This window comes from Chiroxiphia lanceolata, chromosome 1 (genome assembly GCF_009829145.1).
Source record: "Chiroxiphia lanceolata isolate bChiLan1 chromosome 1, bChiLan1.pri, whole genome shotgun sequence".
NCBI lineage: Eukaryota > Metazoa > Chordata > Aves > Passeriformes > Pipridae > Chiroxiphia > Chiroxiphia lanceolata.
Genome location: NC_045637.1, coordinates 128,518,296 through 128,536,909, shown reverse-complemented (window position 1 = coordinate 128,536,909; position 18,614 = coordinate 128,518,296). Strand labels below are relative to the sequence as shown.

General features: G+C 37.3%; 1 long non-coding RNA gene across 1 annotated transcript; it reads right to left on the bottom strand.

Annotated features, from left to right (window-relative positions):
• Nucleotides 1–740: 740 nt before the first annotated feature.
• Nucleotides 741–15,561, bottom strand: LOC116797124. Its single transcript, XR_004360576.1, has 3 exons — nt 15,410–15,561; nt 14,238–14,314; nt 741–796 (listed from the first exon to the last, which is right to left on the bottom strand). It is a non-coding gene; the product is annotated as an uncharacterized LOC116797124 (long non-coding RNA).
• Nucleotides 15,562–18,614: the final 3,053 nt, after the last annotated feature.

Below are 18,614 nucleotides of genomic sequence, written 5' to 3'. Positions count from 1 at the left end.
CATTTAATGCATTATGGTATTTTTAAACGTTATAGGAGGCATCCAGTCTATTCTCATCATTTCCTTATGGTTTTTTACCATGTTACTTAAGCCAGCACTTAGCAAAGGAATCAAGATTTGTCTCAACAGTAAAAAGGGTTTCCTAGGCTGCTCCTGCTCTGTCAGAATTTCTGGAGCTCTGGTAAGGAGCACTATGAATCTGCATAAAGCATTAAAAGAACTCCGTCTGACAACATTTCCCACAAATAGCTTGGGTAAGTTATTTATGGCCTCACAGACTCCTGTCATGGCTAATGTCAGTGATTAGCTAAGATGATCCCTTGGTACTCTAGCAACAGGTCTGACTGCCTAATAGGAAAGCATTCAAATCTATGTCATGGACATTGATTCTGTCACTTCGGAACAAGCTTTCACAGCTTCAAAGTATTCCCCGTTGTCAGAACGCTTCCACTTTCTCCAGAAAATGGACTATCTCATGATTTACTCTTCTCAGCAATGATCAGTTCCTTTGGGCCTGACCTGTACTACTGTGCATACCTGAAGAACATTAAAGATCATGTTGTAGAGAAATAAGGAAAGTGGTGTACAAGCTACTAAGTTGTTTGGGGTTTTTTTAATTCAATAGGCATTCCATACTGGGCAGTTAAAAGTCTCTGCAACATAGACTTTTCCAAACATCTGAGACCCAGTATTAAGCTCTAATACCACATTTTCTCATAACCATCTCATATACAATCTACCTGTAATCCACAATGGGAGAAGCTCATAGGACTGTAGCGATCAACGCAGAGAAAATCTGAAAAGGAAAATATAGCTTTAAATAATCAAGAAAATAAGTCAAGCAAAACAAAGAGTACATTCCCCATTGTTTGCCTCTGTCACCTGGATACAACTCTAAAGGCAAGGGATTTTCATGTAAACTGCTAATGAATTTCCTAGGAACCTAGGTTCAACAAAGCTGAAAAGCATCTGTTCAGTTTCCGTGAGACTTGAATACACTGGGTAACCTCTTGAGAACTCCTGATACATCTTTGGTATGGCTAAAAGAGAAGAAAAACAAAACTGAAGGAATCAGCTAGATGACTAAATATTTTTATGCACCTGTTTTAAAATCCCAAATCCTTGCTGAGTTATGAAAAAGACAATCTGTTAGTTTGACCTGCACTGAACTGAACATTTTCAGAGCTTGTTGATATAAACATTCTCATGAGTTAATTGGCATCCACATTGGACCAACTCAGTAACTGAGGAATGCTACAACATAGGACAATTCTCCATTATGTCTCGTTTCATACAAGTCCACCATCTCATTCCACAATGAAATATAAAAAAATTGCACAACTACGGTTGGTAGTACCTACATATTTCCATTCCTATAGAGGAAAAAATAATGTTTTCTTTAGGCACAGACCACACAAAGGAAAAAGACTGCCAGAAAGTCAGAAAATTGATCAGTGTATACTCTCAAAGGACCTTGAGCTACTAAGGTTTTTGACAATATAAGAGCAGTCAGGTGCCAAGGCTTTACAGGACTAGTCACATCTTGGATAGGTTCCATTTGGCTCCAAGCAAAAAGGCACTAAGACTCGAACATCTGTATGTATGAAAATGAAACAAAGCATTTGTCAATACTGAGAATATATCCAGTATAAAAACTGATTTAATTAATTTCTAAACAAGGAAAGTGTGTGCATAAGCCAGAAGACCAAAGATATATCTGTGCCTTCCTGTTAATAATGCATACCAAGGACCAACTACTTGACCAAACCCATCAAAGGTCAGACAGACATCATCTTCTTTGCATTGTGAGATCAATTACTTTGTCAAAGAAAGTCCAAAGCAGCTACACTATATTCTAAATATTTTTCTAGGAGAAATTTTATATGCATAGTGCACTGCACCAACTGTTCCAAAAATGGGAGTCTGTACCACTTAGTGTGAGACAGATAACAGATAATTCTCTAGAACTGGACTATTTTTTGGTTGGTTTGTTTGTTGGGGCTTTTTTGTTTTTTTGGTGTTTGGGGGGGTGTTTTGGGTTTTTTTGGTTATTGTTGTTGTTTTGTTTGGTTTTTTTTTTCCCTTTTTGACAGAGTAGGACAACAGGAAGTAAAAAAAAAGATGCTCTATGTGAACTCTCACCCAAAAAGTGTGAGAACATAATAGCCTTACTTCCTAAATTTAGTTAGAACTGTACTATGTATAAAAGATGAGGAAGAACAGTGTTAGTTATAGTGGTAGCTTAGGGCATCATCCTTCATTTTGGGCAATCACAGGAAGCCATTTGCTGACATAAAGCGTAATGTAGCAAACAAAATGCCTGTTTGTGTGACATGAACCTGCAATAAAAGATGGGAAAGGCAAATTTCTTCTTCATACCCTTAAGAAGCAACACACCACTAAGCCAGCCACGCCAACATAATATGGCATGTGCCAATGTTGTTCCAGAGATTCTGAGAGTCAGAACACATAAAAATATCAAGTGACCACTTATGCAGAACTACAATTGAATTGTCCAAAAGTACAATTAAAAGTAATTGTATTTGTAATCCAAAACCTATCTCTGAAGGAGCCCACCTAAGAAATGTTTGGAAAGATTATTCAGAGCAGAGGGCAATGGTAACAAGATGGTTTTTTTACAAACAGAGGTTTAAAGGATGAAAGCAAACCTGGAATTCTAAACAAGAAGTTAAGTAACTGGAAAGATACCCGACTGCCAAGTATTTAATTTCTTCTAAACTTGTCTAGTGTTGTTACATAAACATTTATTTTGTTTCATTGCTAAACCCAAGTGGTACTGGGGCAAGAACATCACTGTGAAATCATTCAAGCCCAAGATGCACTAACTCCACAGAGCTGGCACATATAATATTATGTTCAGACCTCAGCAGAACACAATCCAGCATCATATATCTGAAAATCAGAAACTAGAATCTCTTTCCTATCAAGCTGAGAGAAGGAAAATATGTGGTCAGAACACAATTTTTTTAGAAAGGGGATCTTTATAGCATCATTAACTAGGGCCTCTCCTGAAAACTAAGTAATGAGATATGCCAGGGATTTAGGCAATCCCCCAAGCATCACAGGTAAGAGCTGAGTTTGCACAAATCTCTGTAAGAGAAACTGTAGAAAGGCGGGGGGAGGGGGGTTGGGGGAAAAGCCCAAGAAAGCACATAAAAAAATCACTAGAACAAAACTTTAGAGCAAAATGCAAATAGCTTCTGTTTGAACCTTTCCATTTCAGAGAAACGAAACACTAGCTAAAAGATTCCTCTACCAATTTCTTCATTTAACCGAGATTATCAAGATGCTCTGATTACAGGATGCAATGGACAGCTAAATAGCATTTTTATTGCTCCTTGTAGAACTGCTAATGCTGCCGAGTCATGTTTCTGATTCATATGTGCTGTCCCCAAGAAATCTAAGTTATCTCCAACCTACTGAGGGCTCACTGCTGGATGACTGCATGGGACTGTTGAAATACTTTCCAAACCTCATTTCCAGTCTGTTTCCTCATCAACCATGATGCCAATAATCAATGTTCCCACATCATCTGAGCCAGTTTTCATCTACTACTAGAAGATGTTTCAGCAATGTGATGGAAAATATTCTTTATTTATCTTCAATGATATTGCAATTAATTTCTGAAAGGAAGGAAACATTTAATAGTGTACTCATCCAGGGTTACAGTCACACCAATTATTAAATTAAGGAAGAACTACACAGAGATGCATCTTGGATAATTTCTCCCAATCCTGTAAATAACGCTTCCATCAGTTCTGCCCTCTCAGCCAATCTTCTATCATTGCACAAAGCACTTCTAAACATCAACAGGGACTACACGCTAGTACCAAATCTGCCAGGACCTTTCTCACTTCATGGACTCCCTTGAGAACACCTCAGCTACCCAAACCAGGACATTGTCCTTTTTTCCACTGACCTGTTCATTGTGTGATTATGAGTGGGCAATAGAATACTTTAAAGTAATCTGCAGTAATCACTCCAAGTATAGAAGAACTGACTAAAACAACCTTAATGTCTAACTCTCTGGGTGCAAGACCATGCAAAAGACCAAAGAAATAAAGGGAGTAACACCTCTTTCAGGAAGTACTAGATGAAGATGGCATTTTGGTAGCCAGGCAATAAAAATTTCTATTTGTTCCAGAAATAGAAACTTTTTCCTGATTTCTGTGCTGCAGAGGAATGGGTAATACATGTACTAGTTCGACTAGTTTAACTGAAAAAATCTATCAGCCTACCACAACCCTGTAACGTGCTGCATATCCTTCTGAAGTTTGGCTTAGACCAATATGTCCACATTATTTTCATTAAAATATCTATCATGTCTCATTAAAAAATGTGTTTTCACACTCATGCCCAGATTAGCTAGACACATAGATTTAATTTAAATACAGTAAGAATCATTATGTCTACAAAGAATTACTAGTAATTATTTAAAAAAAAAAATACAGTGTAAAATAATGGAGACAAAGACCCAAAGAGACAGCATGGTCTTAAGATGCCATTTTTACATTGACATCTTTTGTATATACAATTTTTTTGTACCTCATCAGTTATGGAAGAGAAATAAATATGACAGGAAAACATTCCGGTTATTATTATAACAATTACAGGCACACCAAGGATGAGGTCTGACCAAAGCTAGTTGTATATTTTCTCTGTGTGACTTCTGTAGGGAAGTCATACAAGACAAAGCCATTCTACAAACTGGCAAAAATAGAAACACACCTAGTGCTGATATTATTTCACAACATGGTACTTTAACACTATTCTTAACATCCTTAATATATCCACTGACATCTATAAAGGTAATAAATAAAAACCTTTCTCTGTATTTAGTATTTCTTGGCACTGAGACATATGTACTATACGACACTGAAGTCCCTATAGTGTTAATACTTGTTTCTTGAAGCAAAAGAATTCCTATCAGGAAAAAAAAAAAATCAACCAACCCACACTACTTTTGATTAGAACAGTTTAATCCTAATCCCTTTTCTCTGATCTTGGCAAAGGATTTTTAGCAAGTAACTATATTTAAATAACTACCCAAAATTAATCCTTTTGGTTGCTCAAGGCATGAAGGGAAAGCAGTCAGAAACAAAGAATTCAGAAACATGTTGCAGCTGTTTCATAGAATTCACTATTTATAATTGAAAAGATTCTTTTTTTTTCTTTCCTTTTCTTTTTCTTGCATGTGGTTTGAGGGTAACCTTCAACTGCCTTACTTGTCCTTTTCTTTTCACAATAGCAAACACCAAGAGAGAGACAGATAGGTAAAAAACATTTTCAGCATGAAGCTAAGTATTTCTGACAGTTTCCAGTGCGCAGCACATGGCTGTATGTAGAAAGAAGATTCTTTCTTCTATATAGTTTGGGTTGATTTAATAAAACTGGGGGGAAAAAAACTTCCTATTTTTAGTCTCAGCAGTAACTGGTTGAAAACATCAAGCTTGTTTCTAGTTTTCAAAAGTAGGAATTTCGTGTACTCAGAAAGAATTTTGCGTGGAGCACAAAATCCTACTTTTCTGTCATAACACTTGATGCTTTCCAGATGCAATGGACCAATTTAACACAAGAACCCCATCCAAGGTGTAAGTAAATCATTTTAGACCCATTTCAATTAGCAAAAAATGAGCCCAAAAGTACATAAGTCTAGAAAAAAAGTAATCACGATGTTGCCCAGGACAAAAAATTCATTGTGTGATATACATGAAATGAGAATATTTAAAACATTTTCAGTGTTACCAGTGTTTTTCCACTCTTCTGCTTACTATTTAGATGTAGAAGATGAAAGGTCCTCCATTCCTGGTGCTCAATGCTATTCACATGACTTTTATATCGTCTATAAGCCTTCCAGCAAGGAAGTCAAAGAAGTATGATCAGCAAGTGAATAAAGAGTATCCAAGGAAAAATCATGCTCTTCTGAACCAAGCGATTAAGAGGATCTTGCACGATTAAATGTAAACATTCTGCCAGATTGATTGCCACTGCAGGGAATTTATGAAATTTGTTTCACAATCTGTGAGTCCCACAGATATGGCAGAGAGAGACCAATGTTTCTGGTAACACACAAGTAAACTCATACCTAAGGTAGGATGTTATGAAAAATAATATAAAAAAACAGTAGCAATTGTAAATGCAAAGCTGCTAGCTGCTTTGTCTGCTTGCGTTTTTTTAGAATGTACCATGAGTTTCAATCCATTATACTTATAATAAAACCTTGTCTCTCTGCAGTTTAAAACGACACTCAGAAATATTTCTCCTTTTTTTCTGCCTTCTGTAACCATGTGACATTGCTAATGCAGAAGAAAAATAAAATCCAGATACCAAAGTCATGCTTTGTAGTCTATTAAAGCCAGCTGTCGGTCAGAGTTAAGGAAATGATTGTGCTGTTTGTGCCATTTCTAATTAATAATAACTAAGGATTAATAAAGCAATTTGGAAAAAGAATGTACCAGGTAAGGATTTATAGGTAGATGAAAGTCATTGTATTGTAAATAATCATGGATAAAATTAAATGGGAGCTAAGACATTTATGGTGCAGTAAAAAAATGTTTAACACATTTTTCAAGCTCTGCATCTCTTGGAAGCATATTATTGGAGGCAGAGGTACCAGAAAGTCTCAGTTTCATCCCTGACAAATAGTCCGCTCAGAGATATCTGCAATGTTTAACAATTCTCTGCATTGTTACAAAAAGCATGAAAACTGATCTAATAGCAGGACTTATCTCTGTTTATTGTTTATTAAGGCCCTTAGAGGTTTCACAGCATGCTGGGAGAGAAATGGTTTAGGCTTTACAGGAGACAGCCCCGGGAGCTGCCCTCAGGAGCTGCACTTGGCCTACTGCAGAAGGTTTATTAGGTCTTCTAGCAGAAAAAATAATAGAGTCCAGTTATGTTGGTCATGAATTTTTCTGCTATAAACAAATGAAAGAGCAATTCCCCATTTACCTTCAAAGGCAGCTCAGCCAGCACAAGTATGAAAATGTTCAGGTCTAAGGAAGTGTGTCCCGCTGTCACCCAGAGCCCATCTCACTCCACAGACCTTCTCCAGGCTGCAGTTTCTTACATCCATACTCTAACATCCTTAACATCCTTAACATACTCTAAACATCCTTAAACCCACTGTTTAGTCCTGGATTACCTGTCCACATGGCTGACATGCAGCATCAGCTCAGCCTGGGTGCCTAAATTAAACTCATCCCACACACATCACCGGTAGATGCCTGTGGCATCTCCAGGGCAGCTTGCAGCTGGGGCTTCATGGGCTGCTTCCCAGACCCTGAGGATGCAGACTGCCCTTTCACAGTGCTGGGCACCCCCAGCAGGCTACAGTGGAGGGGCTGGGGGTGCCCCAAATAGAGGGGAGGCCTTGAGCTTCCCCAGGCTGCTGGAGGGGAGCAGCTGTGGAGCTGTGAGCGACTGCCCTGGCACGGTAAGCCAATCCCTCAGGTGCAGAGACTGAGGGCTTTGGATTGTGGGAGAGCAACGTCTTCATATCAGGCACAGCAGGAGCCTGTACTGATGATGAGTACAACACTTTGAGCCCAGCCATGGGCACAGTCTGCACTGTGAACAAAGAGCACGTGGTAACATCCTTAGGCCTTGCTCTTAACCTCTCCTCAATCTCAGACCACAGACACAGCCCAAGACTGCAGCCCCTGTCACACCCTAGTTTTTTCTCTCCCTCTGAGAGATGATTCCTGGTTCACCAGAACTGTTACGGAACAGTTAAGGAGCTAGAACTGTCTTTGTAGTTACTGAAAAAATGTAAACTTTTCCTTGCAGTAATGTGTACTGGTCACAGCCAGTATAGCATAATAGTGCCATCAGGAGCCTGACAGGTATATTGTGGCTGGATGAACCCCTCTATTCCTACACTTACACTGAGGTTTTTATTAGATATTGTTTTCTTTCATGATAAATATTGCCTTAATCATCTATTGCCCTATTGGAAAAAAAAAAACAGGTATGTGTTTGATGAAAAAAATGCAAAACCAATATGCTTTATAGAACAGCCTGCATGGCAATATGGAGCTGCCTTCACTCAACACCTTGCTAGTCTGTCTGCACCGGGGCCCTAATTTCCTTCTTGATATACAATTCTATACCTTTTACTGGTACATAGATGTTTTACCATAGTGCCTGAGTGCCCAAAAACAGGTTTTACAGGCACCTAAGCAATTCTCTGCCATCCTTTGGAAATGGGATCATATTCTCCAGTCAGTGAAATTGTTTGCTTTTAAACATCTCATTTAAAAAAAAAAAAAAAATTAAAAAAAATAGAAATAAAAATTTTAAAAGCACACAGATTCTGATTTACTGACTGCCAAAGAGTTTTGGAACATTTAGTCCTTGGAACAGTGAGCCCTAGTTTCTTCTGTGGTTTATTTATATTTTTATATACATACACAAACACACACATGCACAGAATAATAGAGCCTTGTGGCTAGGAGACTGCACAGTTCCAGTTTGAATAATGAAAACATAATGCTTCAGGAAGGATTAGCAGAAGAGTTCAGATTGGCCTTATAAGTATCTATTCATATGTCCACCGTGTAGAAGTGGGACAGAGGTATTCATCATTACAAGTGTTAAGTTTCTGGAATTACTTTCACAAGGAAGAGAAGTTTTATATAATTTAAAGGTGAATCTTTACATATATGATAAATCTTAACCATACACTGATAGTAAAGAGCAGTAATAAATCTGCAAAGAATAAATATTTTTATTTTTTTGTTAACCTTGAAACCTACATTAAGGAAACACATTGTTGCTTAGGTTACTCCATTTTTCAGGGACAGTTGTAATTGTGCTCTGGTGATTTTTGCCTTTTTCTTTTTCCTTGATCTCCCTGTTTACAGAATAAATGCTCAGACTGTCAGCTGCTCACATTAATTCTTTACAGGACAACAGGATAAGAATCAAAGCAAACAGTTTCTTTCTTTGATTAGCCATACACCAAACACAGCTGTAGTTCTACCTTTTGATTATCTCCCTGCTTCAATTTCATTTGGAGGATAACTTGTGTTAAAAACAGAATAGATCATTTTGCTAGATGATACACATTATGAATACATTTTTGTCTTTTAGAAATAGCTACTGATTCTTAGCATAAAGTTACCCAAATATTGAATATAGGATTAAAAGATAGGTTGGAGGGGAATAGTGTGGTCAGTTTAAGTAAGACTGATATTTGTCTTAGTAAATTTCATATCCTCTATGCCATCTTAAATATATTTTAAAATGTAGGTCAAACAAGCTCTTTCTTAATCTGTATGTATCAGTTCACAGAATCTCAAAACTGTAGAGTCACAGAATGGTTGAGGTTGGAAGGGATCTCTGGAGATCATCTTATCTAACACCACTGCTTAAGCAGGGCACATAGACTGTGTTTGGACACCTTTTGAATATTTCCAAGAATGGAGATATTAATTTTCTCGGAGCAACTTCTCCCTGTGCCCAGTAACTCTGGCAGAACTAGCAGGTTAGCTTTGAATATTAACCAAATTTATGGGGCCCCTCCTCCCTTGAGGGCCTTATCCCATGGAACTCTTCCAAACAGATCCTTAAAAAGGTCAAAGTCTGTTCTCTGAAGTCTAGGGTTGTGAAATTGCTTTTTGCTCTACTCTGTCTCCTCAGAATTCCAAAGTCCAACATCGCATGTTCACTGCAACCAAGGCTGCCTCCAACCTTTGCGATTCCAATAAGCCCTTGTTTGTACGCATGAGATCCAGCAGAGCATCTCAGCTCATTGGCTGCTTTGTCACTTGGGTCAAAAAGCTGTCATTGATTCTCTCCAGGAGCATCCTTGATTGCTTATGCCCTTCTGTGTTGTTCTTTCAGCAGATACCAGGGTGGCTGAAGTCCCCCAAGAGGTCCAGTGGCCTTGGCCACTTATTCTTCCTGATCAGGTGGCCTTAGCAGACACGATGTGCATATTGATTTGTTCTTTAATCCTTACTTGATTGATGGTGAGCTTTCAGTCAGCTCACCATCAATCCCAAGGCAGAACTCCATGCATTCCAGCTGTTCTCTCACAAAAAGGCCAGCTTCCTCTCACCTTCCTGGCCAGTTCCTCCTGAAAAACCTGTATCCCTTGACTGCAGCTCACTAGTCATGGGAGACATCCCGCTAAGCCTCTGTGATTCAAACAGGACTGTAGCCCTACAACTGCACACAGATCTCCTCATGTTTATTCCCCATGCTGTGTGCATTAGCGTACAGGTACTTCAGAGAGGCACCCCAGTAAGCTGATTTCTCAGAGAAGGTTGGGAGAGTGGTGGTGTTTGCCCCAGAATAGGCACTTCTTTGCTTACATGAAAATGCAGGAGATGGTCCTGCCTAAGCTTTGACTTGATGATTTTGTGTTCACCTCATTCTGGGTCCTTTGCTTGTCAGCCCAGTCTCTAACCCCCTTACAGGTCTGCTGCTAACCCACTCTTGGTTATCCCACTCTTATATTAAGAGAAACAATTGAAAATTATGTGCACAGACCAGTTAGAACTATCTGGATTTTGTGTTTATTAGCTCATTTTATTATTTATTTGTAATTTAAATAATTCTAATTCAAAATGTACTTATCTGTACAGAGTAACTTTTAAAAGCAGATACTGTCATTATTTCAGCCTAATCTTGTTTCATAAAACACCAAGAAAACACAAATGATAATAAGAGAAGCATCGTTAGCCAGTCGCTTCTTTTACAAAACAAAATCTTGGACCAGATGTTCAGCTGGGCAAAACAGAGAAACTATGCCATTTATTTTATCTGGGTATGTACCCATGGATAGCAGTACAGTTCCACAAATTTACATTAGCCAAAAAGTCTGATTTTCCTACTCCTTTCACTTTAAGATTCCCATTGTTTTTCTCTCTGGGTATAGACTATTTAGACAAACTTCTGCCAGCCCTCTAAAGAGGGAACAAAGTCAGGTGCTGATAGAATAATCAGCAAGAAAATGAAGAGAGATGTATGAAATTTGCTCCATCAGGAAAATACACAGTTTCCAGCTTTGGCATGATTCTCCAATCAACAGTAATAGACAAAGTAGTAAGGGTCTCCCATTCGGTAAGAGCTCATGGTAACTTCAGGTCAGGATTCAGGCAAACAGAATTCAGAATTTAAAACAGAAAATGCATAAGAGGGTTGTCATTTTGCTATTCCTCTGTTGCTGTGAATGGGAATACATTTGTAATTCATCATCATCATCATGGCTGGGCTTCGTGAACAAAGATTTGGGAAGGGCTCTACCCACATTTGTTACAAGCACGCTGGTGGCTAAAAAGGCCAATACGAGATAGTAATTATGAGATTTGTAATTACCAGTAGACTGATTCCACTACCTGAAAGGGGTCTGAAAGAAAGTTGTAGCAAGGTACTTCACAAGGGCATGTAGTGATGGGTTAAAGGGTAATGGCTTTAACCTGAAAGAGGTCAAGGTTACATTAGATAATTAGGAGGAAATTCTTTACTGTGAGGATGGTAAGGTGCTGGAACAGGTTACCCAGAGAAGTTGTGGATGCCCCAGCCCTGGAAACATTCAAGACCACGTTGGATGGAGCTTTGAGCAATCTGCTCTAGTGGAAGGTTCCCTGCCCACAATAGGTAGACTTGGAACTGGATATCTTCAATATCTTTTCAACACAAATCATCCTATCATTCTGATTCTGTGAATTCCACATGTATCTATTGCTAACTCTTGTGATGAGAAAACATTACACTTGAAATAGGAAAGTAAACAGAACACTATAAAGCCAGGAATTTTGTTTTTCATACTTATTTCATTCTTCAGTTTCAGAATTTTATCATCAGTGTATTAAATGAAAACATTAGGCAACATAGAAAAGCACCATTTCTTCAAGAACGTCTCCTGAATCACAAATGATACTACAACAAGCTAATTGTTTTAGCTGTAGAGAAGACTTTTTGGTAAAGAGTAAAGGAGGAAGTCAAATACAAACTACATTTTTCTGTAAGATAACCAGTTTCTACTAATACATAGGTAAATAAGGAGTGCATAATGAACTTTCTTCATGGGGGATTTTTAAAATGTCATTACAGTTGTTAATTGCTATGAACTTGCACTTCATGCACTTCAGTGTAAAGAAGGTGAAGTACTGTTTGCTACAAGACACAAGGGAACAGGGAACAGAAATTAGGAATTTGAACCTTAACAGCCTGTGCTTGAAGAGAAGTATAAAATTAGGTTTTCATGATCTTTCCAATCTTGCTTACATTCAAAATATTCAACTCATCTGAGAAACAACTCTGGGATTCATTGAAATGTTTATTTGTATAAGGTCTACTTCATGTGACCAAAGGAATTAAAATCATCTTCATGATTTGCCAAGTACCTGAGGCCCTGGATAATTTTCTTTGTTGCTAAATATAACATAACTCCATAAATTCTTTAACATCGTGCTGATAACCACTAGAAGTGGGTTACCAAAAAAATTAATCCTTCCAGGTATTTCATGGCTTATCTGTGGCACGTGGGATGCTTTCAAGGTAAGTATTTTTCTGATAAAGTATTAACAGTAAGATCTGTGCTAAATTTATGCTGTTGGCTCAATTTCCAAAAAGGTTTATTTTACAAAAAACTAGAACTCAAGTGCTACTGTTCTACAACATTTCTCTAACATTAGTGTGGGTCACTGACATGATACAGAAAACTATGACTTCATGTCAGCAGGGTTAAAATTTCAGACTTGAATAAAATGTTTCAGTCAGAGGGGATAATACTGTCAATGAACAAAAAGACATTTTCATTTATCTTATTTGACGGTAGAAAATACACAGAATAAGAAAGTACCACAGGAGCACTTGCTAGCACCATTACAACTAAAGAGGACTTTCACACCTGGGAATGCTTTAAGTATTGTATTTCTTACATGGATTCATTTCCCTTGCAATTACCTTTAAGGTGTTCTATCATTTTGGCTGCTTCCAGTAGCTATTCAACTAATGCATGCCCTCTGCCTCTCTTAGTCTACCTTTCGCTTACATTAAAATATATGATTTAGTGTCATCAGAACATTACTTGATGTACTCTGGTGTCAGAATTAAGCCTTTGTTCTATACAAAAAAAGGAGCACATAAATAAAAAGTACTTGAACAGGTTTTCCATTCTGAAAAATTAAAAAAATGGTTGATAACATAGCATATCTTTGCTGAAGATCCTAAATAGAAACAAGTCAGATCTATAGGTATGAGATCTATACCTGGTAAAATGTACAATATCTTTAATCTTTGCTCAGTGAAATTGCTCCCAACTAAATCTTTGTATATTCACTCTTACCACTGAAACGACAATATTTTTTTTTTACTGTATTATCCCTGGCACAGCCTGATAGCAAATTTTACAGATTGCTCTATTGCTTCCAATTAAGTGTTGATATAAAGCTCAACCTTCTACTCTGTTATTTGCAGTCATAGATTCACTATCATATAATGAAAAAAAAAAAAAACTATGAAGAGGAGAATTAGATAGTAAAAAATGCTGGTAAAAATTAGGAACTCAAAGCTTAAATTGTGTTTATGTTTTCCTATTTAAAATGTGGATGGAAGAGTTTCCTGGAGTCCATGTCTAGAAGTCGTATCTTGGTCTCCTCTCACATGTGTATTTCACTGTATGTTATTTCACATAAATCAATTTATTTAGGCACACTCCTACCCCTAATTAGAAAGTTATCATGAGCTGCTGAAAATACTAATACCACTGCTAATTCAAACCTTCACAAATCATATACAAGTTGGCTTAAAATCTGCTAGGTTTAAAAAGTATCATGTGTAGACTGATTTTTTTTTTCATTCGTTGTTGGGTTTTGAGAATTAGTATAAATTTTCATAATTTATTTTTATACTGTCAGTTTGTATTTGCTGTGCTTACCATGCCCTCTCCCACCAGATTAACTGTTTTTGGCTTATATACAGGCACTGAATCCACGAAAGGAGAGGAACTGCCTACTAAGACTAGATATTCTACATTCCCAGGTTTTACAGAAGAGATCAGTCCAATTTGCTTTACTGCCTTAGGAATGAGCTTAGATTTGAACTTGACCTTCTGAAAATCTGCAGTTATGATAATGGCAATACCAGGATTGATGATGTGGGTGATGATGGAAGGCAAAAGTCACCTTCTCTCTTTTTTACAGAGAGATGACAATGGCAGGTACGTAAGTTTTCGTGATCAAATTGGAATCTGGCGTGCGCACCCTTTTTGTAACACTCCTTATATGTAGTAATCCATCACTCATGGGAAGGCATGTTCTTGCAGGAGGGAGAAGAAAAGCTACAAAAATAGGCAAAAGGCAAGTTTTCAGCAGGACAGATTTTTTGCTGTTAAATTCTTGATGGTGCCATCACCTACACTCAGAACCATGTCTGTGGAGCTGTCAGAGTATGCTTGAAAGAGATTTACAATTCAATACAAATTCATTTTTTATACCTATAGTAGGTTGCAGAAAATGTTGGGAATGTCTTATTAACAAATCTATCTGATAGTTAACAGTGCCACCATTAAATGTTGTGTACAAATGAAAAAGGTCAGACTTAATTGCAGCAAACTCAGGTATGAGTGTCAGTGAAGCCATTCGAGCTTGGCTTTAAGCCATGGCAATTCGGGATTCAGCTGCTGGGTAACTACAAGCACCTTCTTTTGTCAACTCCACTGAAAATTCACTGGTGAAGGGGAAAATGCTGTCGAGCAATGTTAGAACCAACTCTTGAAAAATTAGAACATTTCCTTGTGAAATGTTCTCAATTCAACTGTTCTTAACTTTCTATTAATTAGAATGTTATAAAATTGAAAATAATTAAGTTCAAGACAGAGTTCTCATTAACTTCAGATGACCAGGTCTTTCCTAAAGGCCTCTAAACAACATACAGTATTAACAACAATTTGTAAAAAAATACGCTTCCAAGGTTAGTTCTGTATGGTGATTTTTACTGTATTTGAGTCACACTTTAACAAATTGTTATTTTGTGAAAAAAGTCTTTAGCACATCCCAAAGAGCAGGTAAGAGACATGCTCCAGCTGTTCTGACAAGTTTATTTATTCATGAATTCCTGAGTCACATTCAAAGATAAACCCCAATTCCCTGAAATATGTAATTTAAAAGCTAACATGAGATCCATAGCAAGTGAGGAAAGACCAGTCTGAACAATGAAAAGATAGAGTGTAAACCTAATGGCATTTAATGCAGCATAAATACTCAGATATTTTAAGACAGATGTACTATCTTTTGTATCTATTATAAAGTATATACCTGGAGAAGCTAAAGGGAAACAGTGCAATCAGTGCCAAACAACAATATAAATTCTGGAGAGTTTGCACCAGCTAAACTATGGTCATTCCTTCCATAACATCTTAATTTTCATGACTTACCTCACATAACATCATCATATTTTAGATTAGTGTCATATGGCAATCTACTAACCGTTTAGGTACTCGATCCATATTTAGTAGTTATAATCAAGCTATCTATCTAATTGAAGACATTTGATCCTTTGCTCTGAAAGGAAACTGAAGGAAACAGTCAAGGTAATTCCATGTTTGTTCTGGTAGAAATAATACAGGCAAAAAATAAGAAGCTGTTGAATGCTCTGATCCACAATAGAAGGAAACAATTTCTATCTTTGCGATTGCCATTTTTTCAGCAAAAACATGGGGTAGATTGCAAACTTTCAACCATTTTTATAATTCAAAAAAATCAAGATTCTGAAAAATGCATACTTTTCCACCTCTATACTTCTCAGATGGATATGTCCTATGCCTTGGATCACCAGGGACAGTTATAAGGTCTTGGGGCCTTGGTCACAGAACATGCTTTCTAATTGCTTTGAACACACTCTGCATGGCACCACAGCCTCTGTCACCCTGTAACTGCTTGTGCCACACTCAGCTGTGCTGGTAGCATTTGGCAGATGGTGGAAGTGAGATGGAAGCTGTGGGACTGCGAGGTAGTAGCCCTGTCTGACTACTCTTCCTATGTAAGATTTCTACACTTCTTGGGTAAGACTGATTTTTCTTACACAAAACCTACTCTCAGATGGTGACACTGACCATTGACTATGCAATGGTAGTCTAAATAAAGTTTCAGGAATCTGAACAATTAATGGATGGGCTAAATAGAGCCTACTCATTTGTGACACAGCCAATAAGTGGTTCATAGATAGCTAGTAGAAATAAATGGATCTCTAAAGGGCTAATATTGTGTTTAGCAGAAGAGCAAACAACCAGAGAAAGAACTCAAGAGCATATAATCACAAGTGTCATACCGACAAAATACAAGAGTAAACAAAAATTGAGATCAGATAGGTTTGCAATAAATGTTGAACTAATCACAGCACAAAGTAAAGGTACAAGAGGTTCAGAGTTGTTTATTCAATAAAATTTCTTCTGATGTACTTGAAAGCATAAACACAGAGATTAGTTGTAATGTACTCCAGTGCAGCTGTGCAGAGCCAGTATCACTTTGCCACAGCCCCAATACACATCACCAAACCATATTGAACTCCAAAATTTAGTGTACTGGTGAGTCTGTAGAGTGATTCATCAGCACTTTTTTTAAACTTTCTTCTCCCACAATTGTGCAAATTCAAAGTGCTCAAGACCTTCACTCACGTTTCTCCTTTACATCCTTCTTCTCAGAACTATATTCTCATATCTTTTATTCTTCATATTTTCATGTATGTTCTGCTCCACTTAATTTCCTTCCAGCATGCACTTGTACTGTAGCCACTTGTCATTTTAAAGAACAAGATTTCCTTTCTTCTCTTACCTTACCTCTTAAAGCTTCCAAATCATCCTGATAAGGGTGGTTTCCCTAAAGGTTGTGTCAAATAGCCTCCAATTTACAGCAGAAGCCTTGTATTTGGGAATTTCTTTGTTCATGTTCTTTCCGATGTTAAGATTTTCCTTAGCAGTAGTCTTGTGTCAGTCTTTGCATCACTTTTACAAGTAATAATTCCCTACAGAAAATGACTGAGTAATCGTGCCTACTCATGGCTGTAGCAGAGGTGAGGCCAGACCTCTGTCTGACAGAATGGCATAAGTGTTTTCTTTCAACACTTCAGTACATAAGGGTCAGACATCTTGAGATCTGAAGGAGCATAGCATATTTGTTCCTTGTACTGCTGTATGCAAGGTAGAAAATTTGTATCCTTAATCCTCCAGTCTTATAAAAATACTTTTATTCCTTCTTTATCTGTCAAGTTTTTCCATATTTTTACTTACTTCCATTTTGATATGACAATAAGAGACAATATATTGTAAGTTTCAGCTCTCAATTTTTTCAGCAGGCTTTACCTTAAATGCAGCTTGGGGACTAAATCTTCACTTTTGAGAGAGCAGAAGGATAAGCACTAATAACATATAGAAGATGTTGGTTCTCTTTACAAGGGCACAAGTCAGTGGCTTCTGCCAAGTGAAGGAAGAAGTTTGGTCCATTTCATTCGTTTTATACTTACTGATTGAATTAATTTGTTAGTCCTACAATATGGTGGTAGATTTTCCATTTTCAGGACAAGTACTTGCAGTAAGTGTCTTCATTTAGTAAAATGGATCATTAACAATTGATGTAAAGTGGCATAATAGATATTGCTGTTTTTCTTTTGCATCTAGTGCTGGGTTCAACTGGGGATTAAATTGCCTCATATCCCACACATTAATAATTTCTGAGCTGACATTTATGAGCGTAGTATGAAGGATATTTGAGGCTTTCAGAAGAATGTCATTTCAGAGATTGTGGATTAGATGTTTACAAATTATTGTATGTACAGATATCAAACCTTTATTGGCAAACAAGAATAAGGTATATATAATGCATATGTAGTATATATATAATATGTCTATAATATCAGTTAGGGTAGGTTTTCAGGAATAAAAAAATATTTCTATACTCTCAAGTATAAATTCACATTAGTCAAAAATATTATCTACTACTTAGTTTAATATTTTTAAAAACCACAAGCAATCCCAGTTTCTTCCTGCAGAGGGAATACAGTTCTTCTGCTTTCATAACGTGATGGAAAGTAATGATGCATTCCAACAAAGGCATAATTCTTTCTTTTGGTAATTATAATCAACTTCCATAAATAGAGCAAAGCACTAAGGTCAGAGTATAATACATGAATTCTGAAGTAGCTGAGATGGACCTGATTATGCTTAAAGAGATATTAACAAGTAAAAAAGAATTGCCTGTAAAACTATTTCTTCATGCTGTAAGGCTGTGTGTTGCACTGAGCAACTGTGCAGTTTCTGCTGATGTTCACAATGCTATGTATTCATGTTGTAGACTTTGGGTGAAGTATTGCCCTTTCTGCTACTACTTCAGTGGACCACAATTTAAAATTCAGATTGTTCTACATTCCTTTTCCACTTTCTCTGTCATCTGGCATTGGCCTGCTCCTTGTGTCTGTCAAGCAACTCTGTAGCCTGGTACATTTACTTTTCCTTCCAGCATTGCTGGTTTAGCTATTCAGCAAAAAAACCTCTAATTCCAGAACAGGTCAGTGTAAGTGACTTAGCTGTAATCGTGCCTGTGCATATACTGGAATCAAGACTGAACTTCCTGAGTACTCAGAAACCC